This window comes from Equus asinus, chromosome 16, assembly GCF_041296235.1.
Source record: "Equus asinus isolate D_3611 breed Donkey chromosome 16, EquAss-T2T_v2, whole genome shotgun sequence".
NCBI classification, from domain to species: Eukaryota; Metazoa; Chordata; class Mammalia; order Perissodactyla; family Equidae; genus Equus; species Equus asinus.
In genome coordinates, this window is record NC_091805.1 from 39,165,503 (window position 1) to 39,188,874 (window position 23,372).

The 23,372-nt window shown below is 33.9% G+C and overlaps 1 pseudogene; it reads left to right on the forward strand.

Annotated features, from left to right (window-relative positions):
* Window positions 1–604: 604 nt before the first annotated feature.
* LOC106827357 (ubiquitin-like modifier-activating enzyme 5) overlaps window positions 605–23,372 on the forward strand; it is a 36,089-nt pseudogene continuing 13,321 nt past the window's right edge.

Genomic DNA, 23,372 nt, shown 5'->3' on the forward strand with positions numbered 1-23,372 from the left:
CTAGGATTCACAGATGGTTTGGGGTGAAAATAGTTTTTATTAAATACATCAGCAATTGACCTAAGGGCTTCCTTATAATTAAACACCTGCTCACCTTACTACTATTACATACATGAGCTCTTGAGATTAAAATCATAACAACATTAGACTTCCTTGAAGTACTTTACTTTAAAATATAAATTCTTGAAAATGTTTAAGTAAACATAAATTTGTAAAGGGTCTCATTCAATTCCGCATGCATATATTAAGTATTTTTAATGCATAATGAACAGAACTGATCTATTACAGTAAAAATATGCATAAATAAAATAAAATCCCTGCCTCACTACCCTCAATGCAGTGGGAGAGGTGAATGAGAAAGCGCAAGACAATTTGATAAATATTGAGATAGAGGTATGGCCAGGGTACCACTGAAGCAGAAAATATGGCCCAATTTTGGACCTTCCTGTTTCAGCCAGGTTTGAGCAGAGAAGCTTAACCACTAGGAGATGATACAAAACCACAAGATAAGGTGGTCTGGAAGGAAAAATGGATGTGAGGTAGGGGAAGCAAGGGAAAATTAGAACCTGCAAGGGTGAGTTGACATCTACTGCAATGGACAGTGATGTCAGTGTCTCACCACCTCCAGACTCCAAACACTGATGATGAAGATGATCTGTATGAAAAGTGGGTGCCATTGGATTCTCAGTTAAATAGGCACCTGACTAAGATGTCACTGAGGCTGAAGAAGGAGGACTGGTCAGAGCTGGGAAGAATTGCAGTCCTGGCTGTTGCCTTGAACCAACAAAATGAGCCAGCAGGTAAGCGAGAAAGTCTGCGAGCAGTATTAGCTGTGGGCGCTGTACCAATGAGCTCTGTGTAAAAAAGCATTCCTACCTGTTTCTTTTCTGCCTTCTATCTCTCATACAATTAAAAAAAAAAAGTCTCTTGTGGCTCATCATAATTACAAACAAAGAAAAGGAATTCTGGGAAAGGTAATTCCAGTTTAGCTAATTAATACCATGAAAATCCACCCCACTGCCTGAATATTCAAGGGATGTTAGATATCAGAGATGGGATACCTGAATGAGTAAAGAAGACATTCACAAATTGAAAAGAGCTCAATCATGTTTGAACAATGTTTACCATTGTAGTAGAAATGTGTTAGGTACCCATAGAGATATACAAAATATTCTTAACTTTTCTGACTTCTAACAAGTTTACTTTTATTTAGTACAATGTGGTCTCATAAAATGTGAAAAGGACAAAGTTTCTTTTCCTGGAGATGTTTATTTACAAATTTCAAGAGAATGTATACTTTGCTGTTCATGTAGATTTAAAACAGATGAATGAATACTTAAGATGAGGACGGTAAGATGTCAGGCATATAATAGTGGGCATTCAGTATTTTTTAATTGAAATAAAAATACTGTTAAAATAACTGTTTACATTTATGACGTAACAGAAAAGGAATCCTTTAGAAACATATATTTCTTTGAAAAAGTAACCATGTCAATATGAATTTTACAATGAAAAGCATAACTAAAGGGCATTGCTTTTGTGGAAATGTATTTCTTTTACATATGCAAGTCTTAAAATTGTATGTTCCCAAACACCCCAGTTATAAAAAATAAAAATAAATTATTCACTACTGAAATGAGAAAAAAAGAAGTGTAACTAGTATGCTAAGAAAAGAGAGAAACTGAAATCATGTAAAATGCCCAATTAAAACCACAAAAGGCAGAAAAAGAGTGGAAGACAAAATAGGAACAACAACAACAAGGAAAACAAATAGAAAACTAACTAATATGGTAGTTATTAACCTGTCTATATCAATAATCTCTTTGAGCATCAATGGTCTAAATGTACTGATGAAAAGACAGAGATTCTCAGAATGGATCAGAATGGAAGAAACAAGAACCAACTATATGTTGTCTTCAAGAAACCCACTTTAGGGCCAGCCTGGTGGCTCAGCAGTTAAAACTCTAAAACTCCTAGCAGATAACATAAGAGAAAATCTAGATGAACTTGAGTTCATTGATCACTTTAGATAAAACACAAAAGGCATAATCCATGGAAGAAAGAATTGATAAACTGGACTTGATTAAAATTAAAAACATCTGCTCTGCCAAAGACACTATGTAGATAATGAATAGACAAGCCACAGATTGGGAGTAAAATATTTGCAAAAGATATACCTGATAAACAGTTGTTATCCAAAATATACAAAAAACTCTTAAAACTCAGAAATAAGAACACAAAAAACCTGATCAAAAAATGGGCCAAAGACCTTAACAGACACCTGGCCAAAGAGGATGTACAGATGGCAAATAAACATATAAAAAGATGCTCCACATTATATGTCTTTGAGTAGGTGAAAGGATAAATAAACTGTGGTACATCCAAATAATGAAAAATTCAGGGCTATCAAGCCATGAAAATATATAGAGGAATCTTAAGTGGATATTACTAAGTGAAATAAGCCAATCTGAAAAGTCTGCATACTGTATCACGTCACCTATATGACACTCTGGAAAAGGCAAAACTATTGAGACAGTAAATAGATCAGTGGCTGCTAAGGGTTATAGGCTAGGGAAGGAAGAATAGGCACAGCACAGGGAATTTTTAGGGCAGCGAAACTACTCTAAATGATACTATAATTGTGCATGCATGCCACTATACCTTTGTCCAAACGTATGGAATATACAACACCAAGTGAAACCTAATATGAACTATGATAATGATGTGTTGATGTTGGTTCATCATTTGCCACAAATGTACCTCTCTCATAGGAGATTTTGATAACTGGGGAGGCTGTCCGTGTGTGGGGACAGGAGGTGTATGGGAAATTTCCTACTTCCCCCTCAATTTTGCTGTGAACATAAAACTACTCTAGGAAATAAAATCCATCTAAATAAATAAATAATTCTTTGGAGAGAGAGGTTTACACACCAGCTCCCAACTTAGAAGAATGGGCATTATAGCAGAGGGAGTAAGAGCTCATGCTGAGAAAGTGAACTGGCCTGCATTCACACCCTGACTCTCTACTGTGTATGCTGGTTTAGTTTACTTAATATCACTGTCTCAGGTTTTTTTCCTGTGTAAATAGGAGTATTGATATTACCTAGGTCACATAGTTTTTGTCCTTTTAAAGAATCTAAATAAAATATTTCATATAAATGAAATCTGTTGAGTGTTCACCAGTTACTAAGCACTGTGGAATTCTTTCAACAAGTTTAAGTGTGTAGGCTGTAGAACCTGGGGGAAGGTTAGTTTTGTTTAGATCGCTTGTTTCCTATCATCCCTCCACCCACTTTCCTATCACAAATGTTCCAAATGATGTTCCTCCAACTTTATTTTTGTGATGCACACCGATTGCCTTAAATATAACACAACTTGTTTCAGCCTGTTATTTCCGTTGATGTGAAAATCACATCAATAATGACATCCAGACCCAGGGGTGGCATCATTGTTCTTCACAGCATTTTGACCAATCTTCTATTTTGTTAATTTATTTTCTTCTACAAACTCCCTGCAAGTGGACATTCTCCAGGTTACTGCTGCTGACACCATTCCTTACACATTTGGCCTTGGAGGGTCTCATCTGCACCCTTGGGCTCAAAAGCCCCTATTTGTAGCTAACAACCAAATCTACAGATGGTAGATTTACATGGATAAATACATAGTTAGATAATATATGATATAAATATATATTACATATATGTATATAAGTATCTATAATTCTTTATAGCTGTATCTATAACTATATCTATCCCTACAATCTATACCCCTTTCTCTTAAACAAGAGATCTTCTTTTTCAAATAACTGCTCATTCTTAAAATATACATGTGCAATACTAAATTGTATATATAAATATATAAAACCATGTATCCACCACATAAAATCTCATATGTTTTCTATTGCTATAATCCTAGATTTTACAAACCTTGATAAACTGTAGTACCCACCAGAATGCTTGATTGTATCATATGGATAAGAATAATTGAAACTTTACTGGATACTTGCATAGAGTAAACTCGGCTTTTTCTAAATTCTCCAAGTTTGTCTGGTGAGTCTCAGGCAGTATCTTCCTCATGCTCAAGACCCATCTTGTCATGTTCTCTCACTCTGGCAGTTTCCTGTCCAAGAATCTACTTTAGGGGGGTAGAGGGGGTCTTCTTTCCACCCACATTACTTTAAGAATCGTGATTTTTATGCCAAGGGTTTTCTCTCTCAACTCTCCTTTGAGATCTCAAAGTGGCTCCTTGGCTCCTCAGTCTTCACTTATAAAGAGGTCATTTTGGAATGGGGACAATCTGCCGACCAGACCTGATGCCACTTTTTTTTGTCAGTAGGACCCCAGAGCAGTGATGTTGTGGCTTCAAGGAAAAGTACTTCAGCATTTATTTGGAAGACTTCTCTCTATAAGTTTTAGATGTAAGCCTGGGGCGTATCTGGAAAGAAAATCTTAAAAATACGCAGTCACTTCTCATCGTTCACAGTATTTATGTTCTGTAAAGTTGTGGCAAACACGGAATTAGCAAGTCCTGAGCTATTGCTCCTGGGGAAATACAGGATCAGGTGTTTGAAACCGCTGGTCACATTTTTGTCAACTGAAATGCCATTTGTAATATATAGAATCCTTTGGCAAAGTTCTTATAAAACAAGCTAGTCTCATCAGCATTGAAAATCTGCTCTTCAACATAAGTCTTTTCCTATATAACACTTAGCAGGTATTTTAAAAATTCTTCCACAGTGTCCTGATCTGCAGAATCTGCCTTGCCTGCAAATTCAGCAGTTCCCATGCCATAGATCCTGTGGAAACATGGGATCCAGCCAGTACTAGACAGGAAGAGTTTAACATTGACCTGATCCTGGGTAACATGACTGTAAATTTCTTTGGCTTTCAGCCTCCCAACAGTGTTATGCATTCTGCTTCGTTTTGTCGGTCTTTCTTTCCTGGATGTACAGCATTGTTGATTCATTAACAGTGAACTCACAGCTAACAGTAACTCATGCCTTAATGAAGTTTATCTAACACACATGTATTCTCCTTAAGGCACAGCACAGTCTTCCCGCACTTAGGAACACTAGACACCACTTCAGTACTATACTTAGGAGGCATTTTAAACAGCAAAATTCCCAACAAAAAGCACAAAAATGCAAAAAATGTGGCAATAAATACATCAATGGAAGGGACACTTTATTACATTATGAAACTTGAAACAAGAAAGCAGAGCACAATCTCATTCAACCTGAAGTGGAAACAAGTGAACTGAGTGACACAAATCTTTCTCTCTTGTGAGTATGTCTGCAAATGACAGCAACAGCACCTGTGAATATTGCTTTTGGGGTTTCAAATACATTTTAGTGAGTTGGCTAATTTGCACATATAGAATCTGTGAATAGTGAGAATCAACTGTATTGTGCTGTTCCCTGTATTCTGATTCTGGAGTATTTGATGAGCTTGAATATATTTTGTGAGTTCCAGGAGAAAAAGAAATATCAATATGTAATATATCAAATACTAATCTATCCATTCCATATCCATCATTGACACTGTCATTGAGTATAAATTCTGTTTTTGATTGTGACTTTTTTTGTAAATCTTTTTCATTCAAAGAGATATTTAGGAAATCTCAGATGATTAAATATGATGAAATATCTAATTTGGAAGATTTGTGGGTTTTGTTTTCTTATAGCTTGTTTGTTTTACAAATATATGAAATATTTAAAGGCTCATAGAATAATTCTATAAATTATGCTTATTTATGTTCTTTTATAATATATTATAAAAAATATTTTTCAAACAATCCATGTGTTTGAATTTCAGAGCTAATAGGAGATGGTAAACAATGTTCTCCACAACAAAGATGTGCTATGCAACACTCCTGGGAAAGAATGCTGTTACTATTAAAATCGCCATATCTTTCCAGAACTCTACAATCCTCATTCTGAAACCAGTTTTCCTTTGGTAAATGAATCTTCAATGCACTGGTAAGATTTCTTGTATTAAAATGCACTAAAAAAGGGAAAAATGGAAAATGAGAATTAACCTTATGGCAAAGTAAATTCCATAAGTATTTTTTTCATCTTTAACTACGACTTCTTCAAATTACTTAAGGAATTGTTTTCTATGCACATCTTCCTGAGTAAAAGTCCATTGGAATAGCACTGAGACTCAAGAATCAGCATTTTCCCAAAAGTGTTTTGCAGAACTTTAGTGCCTTTGAAATGTTCAGTATTACTTTCCGTGGGTCTTCTGTAGTCAAATAAAGGTGGGCAGCTCTGCACACGACATCCTTCTTGGATATTCAAAATAAATCTTAAATATCTCAAAATGTCTTAGGTTCAACTTATTTTGCTTTGTTGAAGCCAGTGTTTCCCAAGTTTATTTGAACAAAAATACATATTTAAGAAAGTGTGAGTAATGCTCAGTCACAAGTTACGTTACGGAGTCGGACTGCCTGGCTCTGAATCCTGGTTTGCTTACCAGCACTGTAAACCAGGGCAAATTATTTAACTTCCTTTTAGATCAGTTTCTTCACGTATAAAATGAAGTAACAGCAATACCTACCTTCTAGAGTTTTGTGAGCGTTCAATAAGAACAGTGCCAGCAAATATTAAACTCTCTCAAAGCATTAGTTATTATAAAAAGGAAAACAGCTTTCTGTAGAAGACAATTTGGGGAACATCATCAAAAAGAGCATGCGGTACATTTAATACTTCTTTTTTGATTTAATTTTCTTTCAAAATTGAATTACAGAAATTTGGTCCTGGAGCTTAGATACCATTTTCCTTTGTAGACGAAGAAAGTAAATCTTGGAAAGACCAAATGACTAGCCCAAAGTCATACAACTCATTTGTGGCACAATTAGGTTAAGAAATCAGGTCTTCTAATTGCTAATTGAATGGTATTCTCTCTGCACTTGGCCGTCTCTCATATGCTCAGATTTCACATATCGATTCTCTTTCAATCTAAGGGAAAAGACACTATACAAAGTGAAAGGTGTTAGGAAATCAATTTCCTATTACATTAGTCATTAATGCTATTGAATATCAGGCTTTTTTCATCACCAGTCACTCTTTATCATTGAAACACTTCAAGGTTATGGTCCACTATGACCTAAAGATTTTTTTCTGCTCCAAATTCTAGACCACTAAGCTTTATGTTCTACCAGTTTCTACTTCTTCCTACAGTACACTATTCATTAATTATTCTTTTAAATATATTTTGTTAGCATGTTATTTTTTTCTTAAGCAGGATCAATTCTAATTTTAAACTTATTTCACAAGGGCATAAGCATCTCCTGTTTTCAGCATCTATATTTGGTAATTTTTTCCAGTATTTGACTAAATAATATGCTATATAATACGGATAATCATTAGATTATTTTGGGTTAATGTTAATCCAGCCATAGCAATGGTTTTCACGTAACATTTAAATCAGTCAATTATATGACTGATTCTTCAAAAAATGTAGATTTTATTAATTCAGTGTTGAGTATCTCATATAATTTGGTATGATAAATTTTGCAGAAGTCAGTATATGTTAAAATACACAAAAGACACCTACAACTTCACTAGAAAATGATGAATATGCCAGTAGAAACACAGACAAATCAAGAAATTTTTTTCTAGAAATCCAATAAGCATGTTTAAATTATGCACTTTTTAAAGTAAGAAAAGCAAATTAAAGCCAAATCAGATTCAATGGGATAATTAATGCATGTGAGGAAGTAGCCATTTCCATGAATGGCTTAAACAATCCATTCGTATGAACTGCTTGGCACAAATTTTCTGAAGGCCATTTGGGCATTCTTCCAAAGGCTTTCCAAAGAGTGAAAGGAAAGACATAGCTACAAGAGTGCATCTCACAAAGTTGTTTATAAAAATCCAGATTTAAAAGTTACCAACCTTCCAACATTAAAAATATTGATTAAATACATCGTGGCACATAGAACACATCAAAATGCTATAAAAACACAGGAAGATTGAGGATATTACAGAAATCTGCTGAATGATTCAAGTTTCATTTTACGTGTATAAAAATGCTTGATTAGGTTATATAGCCTGTGGTGTTAACAATCCCAGTCTCTGGGTAGTGGGATTTTGAGTGCTTTTATTTTATTATTTTTTGGCTCTTAAGCATGTATTACTTTCGTGATTAAAGTGTGTCTATTTAAAATTATAACACCATGGGGGCCAGCCTGGTAGCCTAGCGGTTAAGTTCATGCTTTCCACTTTGGCCGCCCAGGGTTCGTGGGTTGGGATCCCAGGCGCAGTCCTACACACCACTCATCAAGTGATGCTGTGGTGGCGTCCCACGTATAAAATAGAGGAAGATTGGCACAGATGTTAGCTCAGGGACAATCTTTCTCAAGCAAAAGGAGGAGGATTGGCTCAGGGTCAATCTTCCTCACAAAAATAATCCACAAAACAAAAATTATAACGTCATAATAAATTTATACTGTACTACTTACTCATATGGAGAAATCAGAGGAATGAAAATCAAGCCATTGTTAATTTTTAATTCTTTCAAAAAGTATGATTAAAAATTGGAGTTTGAAAATATGATTTTTCTATGAAAATATAAGAGAAAGACATAGGGATGTGGTCAGAATTTGTTTCAAACTATTTTTAAAATATATAATTATGAAATTAGAATTCAGAATAATTTTTATCTAAGTTAATATCTTCATTATCAGTTTCACTATCATCTTAAATGATTAATAAATGATACAGTTATGTTTTTGTTTGTTTTTAACAAACCAACTGCTATTAGGAGATACAGTATTCTTAATGGAAAAATTAGTATTTGATATTTTAAGATTCTTTAAAAGGACTACTTGGAGTAAATTAAGTGCAATCTATGTCCTTTCTCATTTCATTTTATGCACAGCATCATCATTCATCATGTGCTCTGAAAAAGATATCTTTCCCTTGGCATTCTTTCAAATATCAATGTGTATCCCCACAACAAATGCTCTGTTCACTCTAAGTCTGCATATACAAATGAAATGAGATTGTACTGGATTTTGCTTGTCCACTAACTAAATTTTTCATGATGATTTTATTTAATGCAAGCCTTTGCATGAAGAGAAAACAATTATCACTTCAGCTTTCATTCAATAATCAGGCCATTTTTTGCAAGTGATGTACTCTTATGTATTGCATAAGCAAAGGACCTTAAAAAATCAGAAAGGATAACAGCATGGCCATTAGTCCATGGCAGGACCCACCTAGTAGCTGAGCACCTAGCGAAATTAGACATGACTGAAAAAGTGCCTTGTTTTGTGTGTACAGGGGCTGATAACTTTGTAGTCATTTATACCAGTCTAAATATAATAAAAGCTTAATCTAGCTATTGTACCCGTGCTTTCCCAACTAGAATATAACGGAGCCCAGTTACAAATTGAGAATGCCCTTTATAGGCCAATGCATTCTTCATTTCCAAAAGGGCTTTGTTCTCTCTAATACTTCTTATAAAATATCTTATTACCAAATAATAGAAAAGGGGAATGTTCTTTATATATAAGTTATACTGAATACTTTCCTAGAAATGAGGTCTCTAAAACTATGTGGAAATGTAGGAAAAGGGCAGAGATAATCTTATTAGTGTTAGCAGGAATTTAAACGTAAAGGATGCCAGATTGTTCTACCTATATATAATCCATCTTCCTAGGAGTTGCTGACCTTTGGAAAGAGCACTGAGAGTTGCCTAACTACACAGAGAAAAAACATTTTCTATAAATACTCGCGTGTTACAAATAATTGGAGCTGACAACATATTTTGTATTTCTATCATTATCTAATCTATCCATCTTAATTGTTAAAAGTCCTTTATCCTTCATATTTCCTAATTTCAGTCATATTAGGAGACTATCCTTGATCTTCATTCTCCACTGTACACACACACAGAATATATCCATTAAAATATCATTCTGATATCTGAATCTATAAAACTTCCTGAATAAATCCTTAATCATCAGGTAATCTCCTTCCAGGTAATGTTTCTTATGCTTGAACACAGTTCAAATAGAACGTTTTCTCAACACAACAACAATAGCAGTTTAAATATGGAATAGATATATGTGTTATGCAAAATATTTAACCTCTGGTTATCTTCAAGTGTTTTTAGTTCCATTACATGATAATCTCTCATAAAACATTATTTTCTTTCAAAATAATATAGTTTTCATTGCTTAAATTCAATTTCAATGGTACAGCTGCAATATATTTCTACTAACAATACTTACAAATATTTTCATCTCAAAATAAATTACTAACAGATTCCAAGTAGAGGTAAGAAAGGCAATGGGCCTGGAACTGAACTCTCACAAGCTGGACTTCTGAACCTTTGTATTCTCCATTTCGCCTCCATTCTACAGACTGTGTACTTGTAAGTCTACCTGTTGCTTCAGCTATGTCCGACATCCCTTTTAAAGTATTGATCTAACATCACTGCAGTTTTTCACTTTGATGGCCACTTCCTCATTGTTAAATTTATTGGCAGTTTTCCAGTTTTCACACTGTACTCTCACCTTAATTCTCAGTTTCTGCTTCTGGCCTGTCTATAATTTTTATCATCAGAGCAGGGATAGTAAATATGGTTCAACTGTAAGGCTAACAGATTGACAGGTGACAACTGCCTATTCAGGTGACAACTGCCTATTAGGAAGGATTTGAAGCTGCATCTATAAATCCTTCAACTATCACCTCCTAGTCCTCTCACAGAAATAGTGCTTCTTTCCATATATGCTCCATAGCAACTTGCATAAACCTTTATTATGATCACAAAACATTGTACTCTAACTTTATTTGCATGACAATCTAGTTCACTAGACAAGCTCTGAGCCGGAGTCTGTAATGTTCCTCTCTCAGTTCCCTTTTACTAACCCAGTGCTTAGCCCAGAGAAGCCACTCAAAAAAAGGTTTTGAATACTTGAATAAACTGAAAAGTAAATGAATATCTGCCAAATTATCTGGAGCTTGGATTTTTTTTTTTTTTTTAAAGATCAGCACCTGAGCTAACAGCCTGCCAATCTCTCTTTTTCTTTTTGCTTTTTCTCCCCAAATTCCCCCCAGTAGATAGTTGTATACTTTTAGTTGTGGGTCCTTCTAGTTGTGGCATGTGGGACGCTGCCTCAACATGGCCTGATGAGTGGTGCCATGTCCGCGCCCAGGATCCGAACCAGAGAAACCCTGGGCCTCGGAAGCGGAGCACGGGAACTTAACCACTCAGCAACAGGACCAGCCCCTGGAGCTTGGATTTTTATGATCGAAAGTTTGGACAATTTGAGGAAGGATTTTGATCAAGGAAAGGAAATCCTTTTTTTTCCACTGGATACCATTATACTGATCATCAAGAACTATATTAATTTGACTTAAAAATGAAATAAACTGAAAGGCTCACCCACACTGCGATACTTCTGTTGAGAAGAACATTTTTAAAAGATTGTTAGTGATATTAGTAGCCCCCAGGACAACCTTCTGAGAGGGGTGAGCAAAAGACCTAAACTGGCACAGTGAATGTTATTCCACCAATTATTACATTATCTTTCTTTTTAAAATATAATGTTTTAAAATCAGAGATTCTATTTTCTCCTTATATATATAAATATAGCTTATAGAAACTAATATAAGTTTCCAGACACTGTGACAACTTAGAAAATACGCCAGCCACCCTCTTAGATTCATTGCCCCTTTTTTTAAGAAAAATACAAAAAACAGTTAATCTGTTCTGAGGATTTGATAATAATTGAGCGAAAACAAATGAATAGAAGAGATCTTCTCTGATCTGCTTTCTATCTTGCCAAATGGAAAAAGTAAAGTGAGATAAAACATGATACTAATCTATTATAGTGTCTATATATGCAACTCTAACTCATCTTGCAAATGCCTTTCAAAAACATAAGCCTTTCCATAAGAAAGAGAAGCATCTCTAATTATGAATTATCAATATTTATCTTCTGTAGTATGAACAAAGTTACTGGCAAAGCCAAGCCACTGCCCTTCCCCCCAGCACATGCACACACACACACACACACACAAAATGGAGATAGAAGTTATGTGAACACGTGCTAGATTCATTTGGATGGTATTACTTTGGATTTACATGCAAATAGGTTTATGAGAAGTATTTTGGGACATTATCTGTATTTAGGAAGGTAGCATCTTTTTGTCCCATTCCTTTAGAAGTACAGCTCTCTAAATTAGAAACAGATAATAACCCAGTTTACTTCAAATAATTATCATGAAAACTAAAAATAAAAAGGGAGGGGCCTGCCCAGTGTCACAGCAGTTAAGTTCACGCATTCCGCTTCGGTAGTGGCCCGGGGTTCGCCAGTTCGGATCCCGGGTGCGGACATGGCTCCACTTGGCACGCTATGCTGTGGTAGGCGTCCCACATATAAAGTAGAGGAAGATGGGCATGGATGTTAGCTCAGGGCCAGTCTTCCTCAGCAAAAAGAGGAGGATTGGCAGCAGTTAGCTCAGAGCTAGTCTTCCTCAAAAATAAATAAATAAAAAGGGAAAGCCAATTGTTGGTCTCCAGACATGATTCCTTGTAAAATTCTTAGGTTTTGGTTGGTGTATTTTATTTTAAGTTTCTGTGTATGTGCCTATTTTCGTGAGCAATTTTAGACTTGCTAAGTTAGACTGCACGTTGCATTCTATTGTTTTTGTTCTAATAATTTCACAGGAAGAAAAGATATTATAACCATCAATCACCTTTAACTTTATACATTACTATATGTGTATATTATATGTATATACTATGCATATATAAAGACTATATATATATATATACGTCTTTATAAGAAAATGAATTGGGTTGTTCTTTCATAATAAAATGTATTTTTAAGTAGTTCAAGGTAATTCTAAACATTTGAATATTGTGTTTGGTATTTGTGGTTATAAACTTGAGGGCCAGTAAGTGTAATTGCATCTTTCAAATAGGAATAAAATAGAGCAAATTTTGAAGCAAGTTTCCAGTGAACATGATTTTGCACATGATCTGTGGCTCAAACAAAGTATCAACAAATTCAACAGAGTGAATATGATTTGGTTTTAAAACAAGTAAGTAATTTCATAAATATTTATTGTATTTTATTTAAAGCTCTAGGATCACAAAAAGGCAATACAAAAGCTGCAATCTGACACACCTTTTTTTTTTTTAACGGAGAAAACAAAGAGTGGCATTGCTTCCACAGACCTTCTTTTGATCTTATGAATGCAACCTTTCCAAATGGCCTAGGGCGACAGCAAGCATTTTATCAGTGATGTCGGAAGACAAGTTCTAGAAGTTATATTTCTTTTCCCTTTTTTTCTTTTGAATCTCTTATTTTCAATAGACTCTAGGTGGCAAAATATACCTACCCTTTTAACAAAATTTTCAAAAATCAAACAACTTTTGCACCTTCTTTAAATAAAATAGAAATATACACCTTTATGTCAGATGATGAATTTACTCTGATAAGATCTATTTTTAAATTAAAACCCTAATTAAAAGTCTACTGATAAATGCACACGAGTTACTTGACTTTTCTTCTACAGTTCACTTCATATTGTTTTTTCTGTTGGTTTTTACATACCACACTGTAAACTTTTTGAGAAGCTTTACTGATTTAGTGATTCAATTTTGTTGTTGTGCTTGCCTTACTTAAATTAATAAGATAAGTTTTAATGGAAGTTATACATTTAACAGATTTTAAATCTCAATTTATGACTCTTTTGGTCCCATTTTCTTTCGTTTTAATTTTCTTTTATTACCATTGGTGGTTTGCCATAATCATTTCCTTTTTGAAGTATTCCCAACAACCTCCAATGGACAATAGTAGGGGATTGGTGGTAATTTCCCTCCTGTCCACTCAGGAAATGACAGCATCTTCAGTGACTGCTGCGCAGTCATTTTTCAGCTGTTTCATCTGTCTCCAATCTCCTGCCTTCCTAACATTTTTTTTTTTCCATCCTTATCATAGGATTTACTGATCCTGGCTTTGTTAATTTTCCAAAAGCTATGGTAAACTATCTTTGAACATTCTACTTATATTGATTGCACCCCACAAGTAGCTCAAAGCATAGTTATAATTATATATTCTCACTGAAAAATACGTATTTCTTGCTCTATGGTTTAGTTATCTTCATTTCTACATGTAGCTTTCTATGTGTATTTATTATTTTTAATAACAACAATGTAAAATTTTCATATTTCATTGATTACATACAGAATCGTATTTTATCTGCACAATAAAAATATGAGCAGACTGTTGGTTGAATTTACAGATACAGGAATTCTGGTAATTGGACAAGTCAGAGCACAAACCCAAATAAAAGTAAAGTCCAGTGATCTTTCTAGGGTGCCATAGCTGTCAGCTGAGTAAGAAAACATGTTTACACCGAGTGGGATCTATATGTTCTGCTCACCCGGTAATGTGCTCATAAAAGTGCTAATTGTAGATGAGGTCCTCATAAAGGCTGAAAATTACAGCTGACACTGACTTCATTAGGTGATTAGTAAGCTGATTAATTGATAGAGAAATAGTAGAAAGCTGTCAAAGAATGTAAAATGTATGGTTTTACAAAGCGTGATTGGCGCTGTTTCCTGAGTAAGCATCTCACTGTTCCGAACGCTGAAAGGTGTGCTGCGGAGATGAGGGCCTAGGTAACACGTTTGACTTTCCATTTGTATTTCCCGTGATCTGCTTCCCTATGTTACTGCCTCTTCAACCTCAGATAATAATTTATAGAATTCTATAATGGAAAATGACCCCAAATATCACTGTTGTTAGTACTAGCTACAGCTAATGTATGAAATTTTAATATTATTCATATTAGTAAATAATTAACTTTCTATTAGCCTCAGGAAAAAGTGTACATGTTTTCCTTAGTATAGAGACACTTTCATTCATTGGAATGGTGGTATCAACATAGTATTCTCTTATTTTCCAATATTTTCCTATTCAGTGGAGTGGACTAATACTTTTTCCTATTCTATGAATAAGTCAATAGAGTGAATTCTAATTTGAATCAACAGTCTTAGGAGTTTAGAAAGCATTAAAGAGTTATTATCAGAAACACTTGTTTTCTCAATTTACTTTTAGTTTACACAGTTACTTTTAATTTTATTTATGAAACCCTAGAGATTAATAAGAAAATGGTCCAAATTACATTTTCTTTTTAGGGAGCTGAATTATAGTTATTAATTGTTCTTTTTATAGAATTATTTCAACTTTATGTTACGCTTTCTTCATGGTACTATTCAATGCAAAGTGAGTAAAAATTTCAGGTTCTTCTCTGAAATACATAATTGCCTGAGGATCACCCATTCAACTTGTCTACATTGATATCTTTTACACCAGAAATTGATTTTATAAAGTTGACTAAATGATCACTAGTGTCAGGAGAGAAGAAGCCACCCAATCAATGTCAATCCTTATGACCAAGGATTTTGGAAGTAATATGAGTGTATATTACTGTATGATATAATATATGGTATATTATCTGTTACCTTATAAGTCTAAATATAGATTTAATATATAAATATTTCTTATGGATCAATAATATAAATAATATATGAATTAAATGTATGATTACAGGAACAGATATCTTAAAAAGAAATAATACCCATGGCGAATATGTATTTAAAAAACAATCCAGCCTTCTAGAAATCAATAAAGCAATTATGATAATAAAATTCTTTTTTTATGTTACACATTCACACAATCATCCCCCACACATATATATTCTTGGAAAAGATGTTGAGTAACACACTTCAAGAGCCACATGACAATATGTATGCGAAGTTTTAGAAACGTTCATACTCACATCTAAGAACTCATCCAGTGCAAATAACCTTAGCGTAAGTGCCCTTAAATAATTGTAGACAAGAGTGTTCAGCATTTCATTATTTATGATTTCATAGATAAGTTTAATTTCCAAAATAGTAAATATATTAAATAAGGCATTATCTATCTATATAGAGAATTTTAGAAATCACATTTTCAAAACTACCTAAGAAATGAGATATAGTGTATAGTGATAATATAATTGTAAATAAAAAAGCAAGAAATAAACCTTTATATAGTATAAAATACTAATTTTATAAATATACATACACATTTATATATGAGATGTGCATAGAATAAAGCACGCAACATTTTTAGAGTCGATGGTGCTGGGTGAAATTTCTTTACTAAATTATATTTCTCTGTTTTTTCAAATTTCATTAATACATACATATTATATTTATAATTAGAAAGAAAAACATCACCAAAAAACTAAAAAGCTATACATTTCATATTGAAAAAAATAAAACAGTGACATGTAAAGTATAAGTAAGTTAAATACAACAGTAAGAATTTTTGATAAACTGCATTTACATCAACTTTTATAATTTAACCTCTGCATAAATGAGTGTATATAAAATGAAAAAAACAAAGGACAAGAACAGACAATCCATCAAAGAACTATAAACAATTAATAAACATGAGATTATTGTTCATGATTTTAAGAAGTCAAAACTATAAATGTAACTCTTATAAAGTTTTCAATTCTAAATTTGACAGAGATTAGATAAAACACATACGCATACTATCCAATATTGAAAAGGTATAAAGATATGGACTGTCTAATGGATTATAGGTAGAAAACTAAAATGGTGCAATATTTCTCCAGAAAGTAATTTGGAAATGAATGCTAATGGTTCGTTTCCCGAAAAAGAAAATTATGTTGTCCATATACTGAGCAATAGTTTATCTTAGTGGTCAAGAGCATGGTCTCTGACACCAGACCACTTGGTTTCAGATCCCACTCTCACTTGATCAGTGTCCATGAGCAACTAGTTGAAACTTTCTTTGCTTTACTTAATGTATCTGTAAAATGAGAAAAAAGGTCATGCTTACCTCATAGCTTTGTTATGAAAATTAGGTGAATTTACATATGTAAAATTCTCAGAACATTTCCAGAAAATGTTAAGCACACAATGAATATTAACTATTATTCATAGTATTATTGACATTATTAGAACCCATTTTAAACATAGAGCAAGCAGCTCTATACGAGGAAGGAAGAAAAACCTACATAGGGAAGAGCAGCTGTAAATGTAGGCTGGTTTTTATATGTTGCTAAAGTTGTGACATCTTACGAAAATCCACAGTCAGTCCCACTCTGGCCTCGGCTGGTTATTGTTTGCCTTTTATTTCTTTGGCTAAAGCCTGCTATATGACCCTTCATTCATTTTTCCCATGAGTACACCAGAACTGTCTAGGTCCATTTTGCTTTCTAGAGAACAGCAAAAACAAAATAAATGGAGAGTAATGCAGAAATCTTTATTATGTCTTATTCTGTAAAAGTTTCTTATCTATAGCTTATAGGGAGGTTTCACTTTCTGGCTTTTCTCTTGCCTCCAGGAAGAACGGTCCTTCCTTCCCTCAAGTACCATTGTATATTTTGAAGCAGAGATTCAAAACAGTGATTCCCAAAAAATGCCTAATCCAGTCTAGGACCAGATTGCCGTCCTCCCTCTATCCGGTTTCCTTATCAGAGATCCCACTTATGCGGGAGAGGCTCACTCCTGTCTAAAAAGGGATGTCAGCTTCCTCTGTGATACCTATAGGGCAACCTAAAATATTGCACAATAAGTCTAACATGTTAATAACAACAACTCAAAAAACCACTAGAGGCAGGTGTGTTTTTTCAGATATGATCAAATATGTTTACCATAGTGTTATTTATACTATGTAAATAATTGGAAACCAGCTAACTATCCAACAATAAAGAAAGAAACTATCATGCAGCCATAGCATGTAATATAAATTTATTAAAAATAAGTTTTTAAAGAATTGGAATGCCAGAAGGTAAAAGAAGCGTGTCTTTAATAATATAAGTGTGTCTCTGTATGATGAAATCTATTGTATCACTTGTGTGTGTGGGTGTGGGTGGACAAAAAGAGACAGGGTCAGGGTGTGTGCAGGGAAGAAATGACTTATGGGAAATATACCATATTTTAATGGGGCTTATATTTGGTTTCTAGGATTATAAACAGTGATTTTTTCTCTGCTATGATTTTTGCATTTTCTAAATTATTTTTAATCAGAAATATTCAAAAAGCCTAAATTATCTACTCTCATATTTCTACTATAAGGTTCAAATGTTTCAAATTGGCTAATCAAGACTTAGGCATAAATGAATTTAAAAATATATTGACCAATAAAAATGGTCAATATCATTAATAATTTAGCAATTTAAAAAGCATGAATGCTATTACAGTTTGTTTCTGTCAGACTGGATTATTAAGAATCTTCTTATTGCCCAGTGTATGAGGGAAAGAAAGCACAATCATACAATTGTGGGGAGTATTAATGGAGGCAGCAGTTTGCAGGGGAGGATGGTGAGAGCAATGAACAATTGAATATGTATATCCTCTTGTTTAGAAATCCCACTGTTAGGAATTTATACTTTTTCTAATCAAAAACAAATGTGTTGGGGCTGGCACAGTGGTGTAGTGGTTAAGTTCATGCGCTCCACTTCAGCAACCCGAGTTTCATGGGTTTGGATCCTGGGCACAGAACTACACAGGGCTCATCAAGCCATGCTGTGGCAGTGCCCCACATAGAAAACAGGGGAGGATTGACACAGATGCTTGTTCAGGGGCAAACTTCCTCAAGCTAAAGGAAGAAGATTGGCAACAGATCTTAGCTCAGGGTTGATCTTCCTCACCAAAAACAAACAAAGAAAAAAACCCAAATGTGTAAAGATAAATACATATGGATGGTGTCTCTGATTTTTTTCTAAAAGCAAAAAATATGTATTACATAATAACATGTAATGCTATCCAGTGTAAAAATAAATGTAAAGTGGGATATAAGTGAAGATATACAACATCTTCCAAGACATTTTTTAATTAAGAAATCTGATTTTAGAATATGTAAAATATTTTTACATTTTTACATAATATCCAGATTAAGCAGGAAGATTTCAATCAGTTGTAAAGTATAATTGTACATATTTTGTGTCTGAATAGACAATTTAAGAAAGAATACACTAAAAATCTTTGACAGTGATCATCTCTGGGTGGTGTTGATTAAGGTCCAGGAATTTTTACTTTCCACTGTTTTTTCCATGATATATGCTACCCTATAGTAGTATTATTATATTTGCTAATGATAGGAAAACAATCATGCTGTATTCTGCCATTAAAGTTGGAGTGGATTAAATTTTCCTTAATTAGTATGCTGAATCTGATATTATCTTTTGAGACTGAAAAATTATAAATGTCATCTTTTTTACCAAGGGAATAAACATTTTCACTTTCAGAATAATGACCTGTTTTGTTCAGTCATACTTTGTTACTCTTAGGTCAGATTTCACTAAATCCCCTTGTGTTGTCCAGATATTATGTAGAATAATAAACATTTTATTGCATTTAATTACTTTAGCAATTGAAAGCTCACTACTGATTTCGGGTTTTACTTTTTATTTTTTTCAAAATCATGATTTTTATCAATCAAAAGTAATTTTAATGAGATTTAAAAAAGAAAACCCTAAAACTAAAAATTAAAACACTCATTCTGAGAACAATCAGGATGTCCAAAAGAAATTGACATTTCAACCATCAAAAACAGAGGCCGAAGCATTGGATGCTAGTTAATTCTGTAGAAAATAAGTCCTAATATCACTTTCAATAATATCCAAAGACTAAATATGCAAATCATTAAATTTCAATTAAGGGTCATGAAGTAATTATTATAGTAATAATCAATTTTCTTGTATTAATTAAAACATTGAACTCAGATAATAGGGGATATACCAAATGCAGAGTAACTTTAAAATTGCAACCATGGCAATAATTTTCCACCAGCACTAATTTCAAAACAGAAAATGTATGTCTTAAAATAGTGACTCATTGTATGTAAATATATTGTACAATTACTTTGAGTGCCAAATAATCATTTTATAGGCAATATGATGCATTCCTAAAAATAGGCAACTGGATAAAAATATATTTCCATACACTAGAAAATACTACACACACACAGTAATAAATTGGTTAAATTCTCCAATTCTTCACATATGTCTGAAAAAAAAGCTACCAAGGAACCAGAGATTGTTTCCCCAAATTGAGATATCCTTGTTCGATATCTTTGACCTTACCAGTTAACCTTGCTAAGCTCATTTTACACATGAGGCTTTACACTCAGAGAAAGGGTACAGTAGGGTGACTGGATTCAATTGTTGAATTCACGCTTAGCGATTCACTTAATTTTTTTCTTATTATCATCATTTCTATAGTGCCCTTCAATATGCCCTCTTATTGTGAAATGCAATTTACTCTACACAATTTGAGAATTTCCCACCCAAGTTTACAAAGTAGCTTTCTCTTTACGTTGGACAATCTTTGAATGATCTCTTTAGGAAAGCTTAGCTATTAAGAATCAGTGGTAAAACTAGAAAACACTGTTTGTTAATTTTGAGGCAATTATTAAGACAACAGAAGCACATCTTATTGACATGAGACTCTCATATAACAAGGGCTCTAATCTGGGAGGGACAGATGAGGTTGATTGCATCATAAACTCTGAAAAAGCCTGCAAATTGTGTGTGTGTTTCCATGGGAGTCCTAAACTTTCATTGACTTAGAAACAGAGGGTGAACCCCTTTTACAGAAGGGTTAGTAACTGGTTAAACAATCGCAAATCATCCCTTATCACTTTTTTCTCTACTGAAAGCTGAAACAATGATTGCTAGCCTCCCCACCCATAAAGAAAACAACTTGCTTTATAATATTCGTCTACATCAGTAACTGATTTCAGAATAATATTCATTTCAATATTATGTTGCTTAGATGATTTTTTAATTATTAATCAAAAGATCATAATACATGGTACTTTTTAAGCCCTTAAAAGAGAGAAGAAAAAAAAGAGTTAGTAGGTTATTTTGATGTCCAATTAACAGGGCAAGAGAAGATCTAAGATGAGAAATAGCTGCAACCTAAGAGTTACTTTTATTCCTCAATTCCATTTTACTAACTGAAAATATTGATTAGAAAATAATAAAGTTAGACCTCAGTGCCTCATCTGTCTTCTTGTGTTAAAAGGGTAGTACCAGCAGAGAAGCTCCTATTAAATACAGGTTTCATTTTTATTCCTTATACACTTCTCTCTATTCTGCACAGTTTCCTGAGGGGTGTGAAAATAAACATACTTAAGAAATTTCACAAGAACTGTAAGTATTACTTCAAAGTGATAAGCTGCAATTTGATCCTCCTTATTCCCTTTGTTTTCCTCCAAAATAAATCAGATCTCTTATTATTGTGTAACTTATTCATATATTGGGCTTTTAATCTGTAATTGTGACTGTTTCCAGGACACAAATATCATAATTGTTATGAAAAGCATTTAAATGGAACAGCAACTAATGTTCGTTAAAAGTAACAGTTCCACTGTACTGAAAGCTACGTCCCACGTGTGGCAGAAATACAAGTAGAAAAATGATTAAACAGCAGTGCAAGACACCTACTCCAAAATAGTGAGGTATAGATTTGTGACTTAGAAGGCAAATAAAATGTGTGTTCTTAACTTTTAAGTGTATTGAGACAAGATTTGTATATTGTTCTATTTTTAGTTGATAATTTTATTAAATTATAATCAGAGAGTGAAATTTGTATAAAATTGACTCATTTTGGATTTTTTGTTTGAAAATCCTTTATGACCTATTACACAAGCATGAAGAGAGTGTGCATCCTCTGCTTTTCAGGTATAGGATCAATCTGTTTCTCTATCTATTGATTTATTCATACACAGACATATAAAATCAACTTTTTAAACTTTTCTGTTCAACTCATATTGCCTCACTAATATTGCAAGGCTTTATCTAATAAACAATTTTATTTAATTTCTTGTACAACTTTTCTATTACTCTACTCATTTTTTCTTTCTTTCTTTGTTGTTTGGCAAGGAAGATTGGCCTTGAGCTAACATGTGTTGCCGATCTTCCCCCTTTTTCCTTTTCTCCTCAAAACCCCAGTACATAGCTAGATATCCTAGTTATAGGTCCTTCTGGTTCTTCTATGTGGGACACTGCCACAGCACATCTTGACGAGCAGTGCTAGGCCACTAAAGCAGAGAGTGCGAATTTAACAACTACACCACCCAGCTGGCCCCTACTCTACTTATTTTCAATTGCTTTATCAGTCTCTGAGACAGACGTAGGAAAATCTCCCACTGTGATTGTGGGTTTGTAATTTCTCCTTTTACTTATTAGCATTATTTAAAAATATTTCTAGTAGTAATTTTAACAGCATCTTGGTGTATTATTCTTTTTGTTGTTATAAGCATTTCTCTTTGTTTCTATATTTATGCAAATATTCTTTTTAAAAAAGGAGGATCAACTTACATTAATTTATAATTTACTGGGGTAAACAGACAATGAAAATTAAAACTGAGTACCTTGTAGTATTGGATAATGACATCTGATATAAGGAAAAATAAAGGTGGGTAAAGAGAGAGTGTGTGATGGCAAGCCTCTCTAAGGAGATGACTTTGGAATAGAATCCTTGAGAGTGCTTGATAGATCAAATCGTGTCATTTACTGGGCAGATAGTGTTCCAGGAAGTGACTGGGGAAGGTAGCCTGAAAGGAAAATTCCAGTAATGGAAAGAAGGCTACTTGGCTAAACTAGAGCAAACAATGGAAAGTGTTGAATGGAACAGTGTTAGCGAGCAGGCAGCTGGTAGGCCTGGTGATCTAATAGGTATTATTCGGCGCCACCATGGCCAGGTTCATTTCCTGGTCGGGGGCCCACCCAGTTGTCATACTGTGGGGGCTATGTGTGGCTGTGATGCTAAAAGCTATGCCACCAGTATTTCAAATACCAACAGAGTCACTCACGGTGACAGGTTTCAGCAGTTTCCAAACTAAGACAGACTAGGAAGAAGGGACCTAGCTACCCACTTCCGAAAAAGAATTGACCATAAAAACCGTGTGAATAGCTGTGAAGCAAACCCTGCGAATAGCTGGGAGCATTGTCTGGTACAGCACCAGAAGGTGAGAGGATGGTGAGAAAAGACCAGGCCGGGTTCCGCTGTGCTGTACACAATGTCTCCAGGAGTCCGAATCAACTTGACACTAACAACAAAGAGAAGAGGCAAGCCATGCAGGGGATTCAATTTGAGCTTTAATCAATTTGGTACTGAAAGTGACTAGAGCCTGTTAAATCTGCTGTAGCAGATTTCTGTTAGTATTTACTAGTCGTATTTTCTTCCATCTCCTATTTTGATATATTCTAGGTAATTTTTTATGTGTATCTTTTAAATAGTACTTTGTAGCTTGTTGTTGTTTTTTAATTGGGTTATATTTGACATACAACATTGTGTGAGTTTAAGGTGTACAAC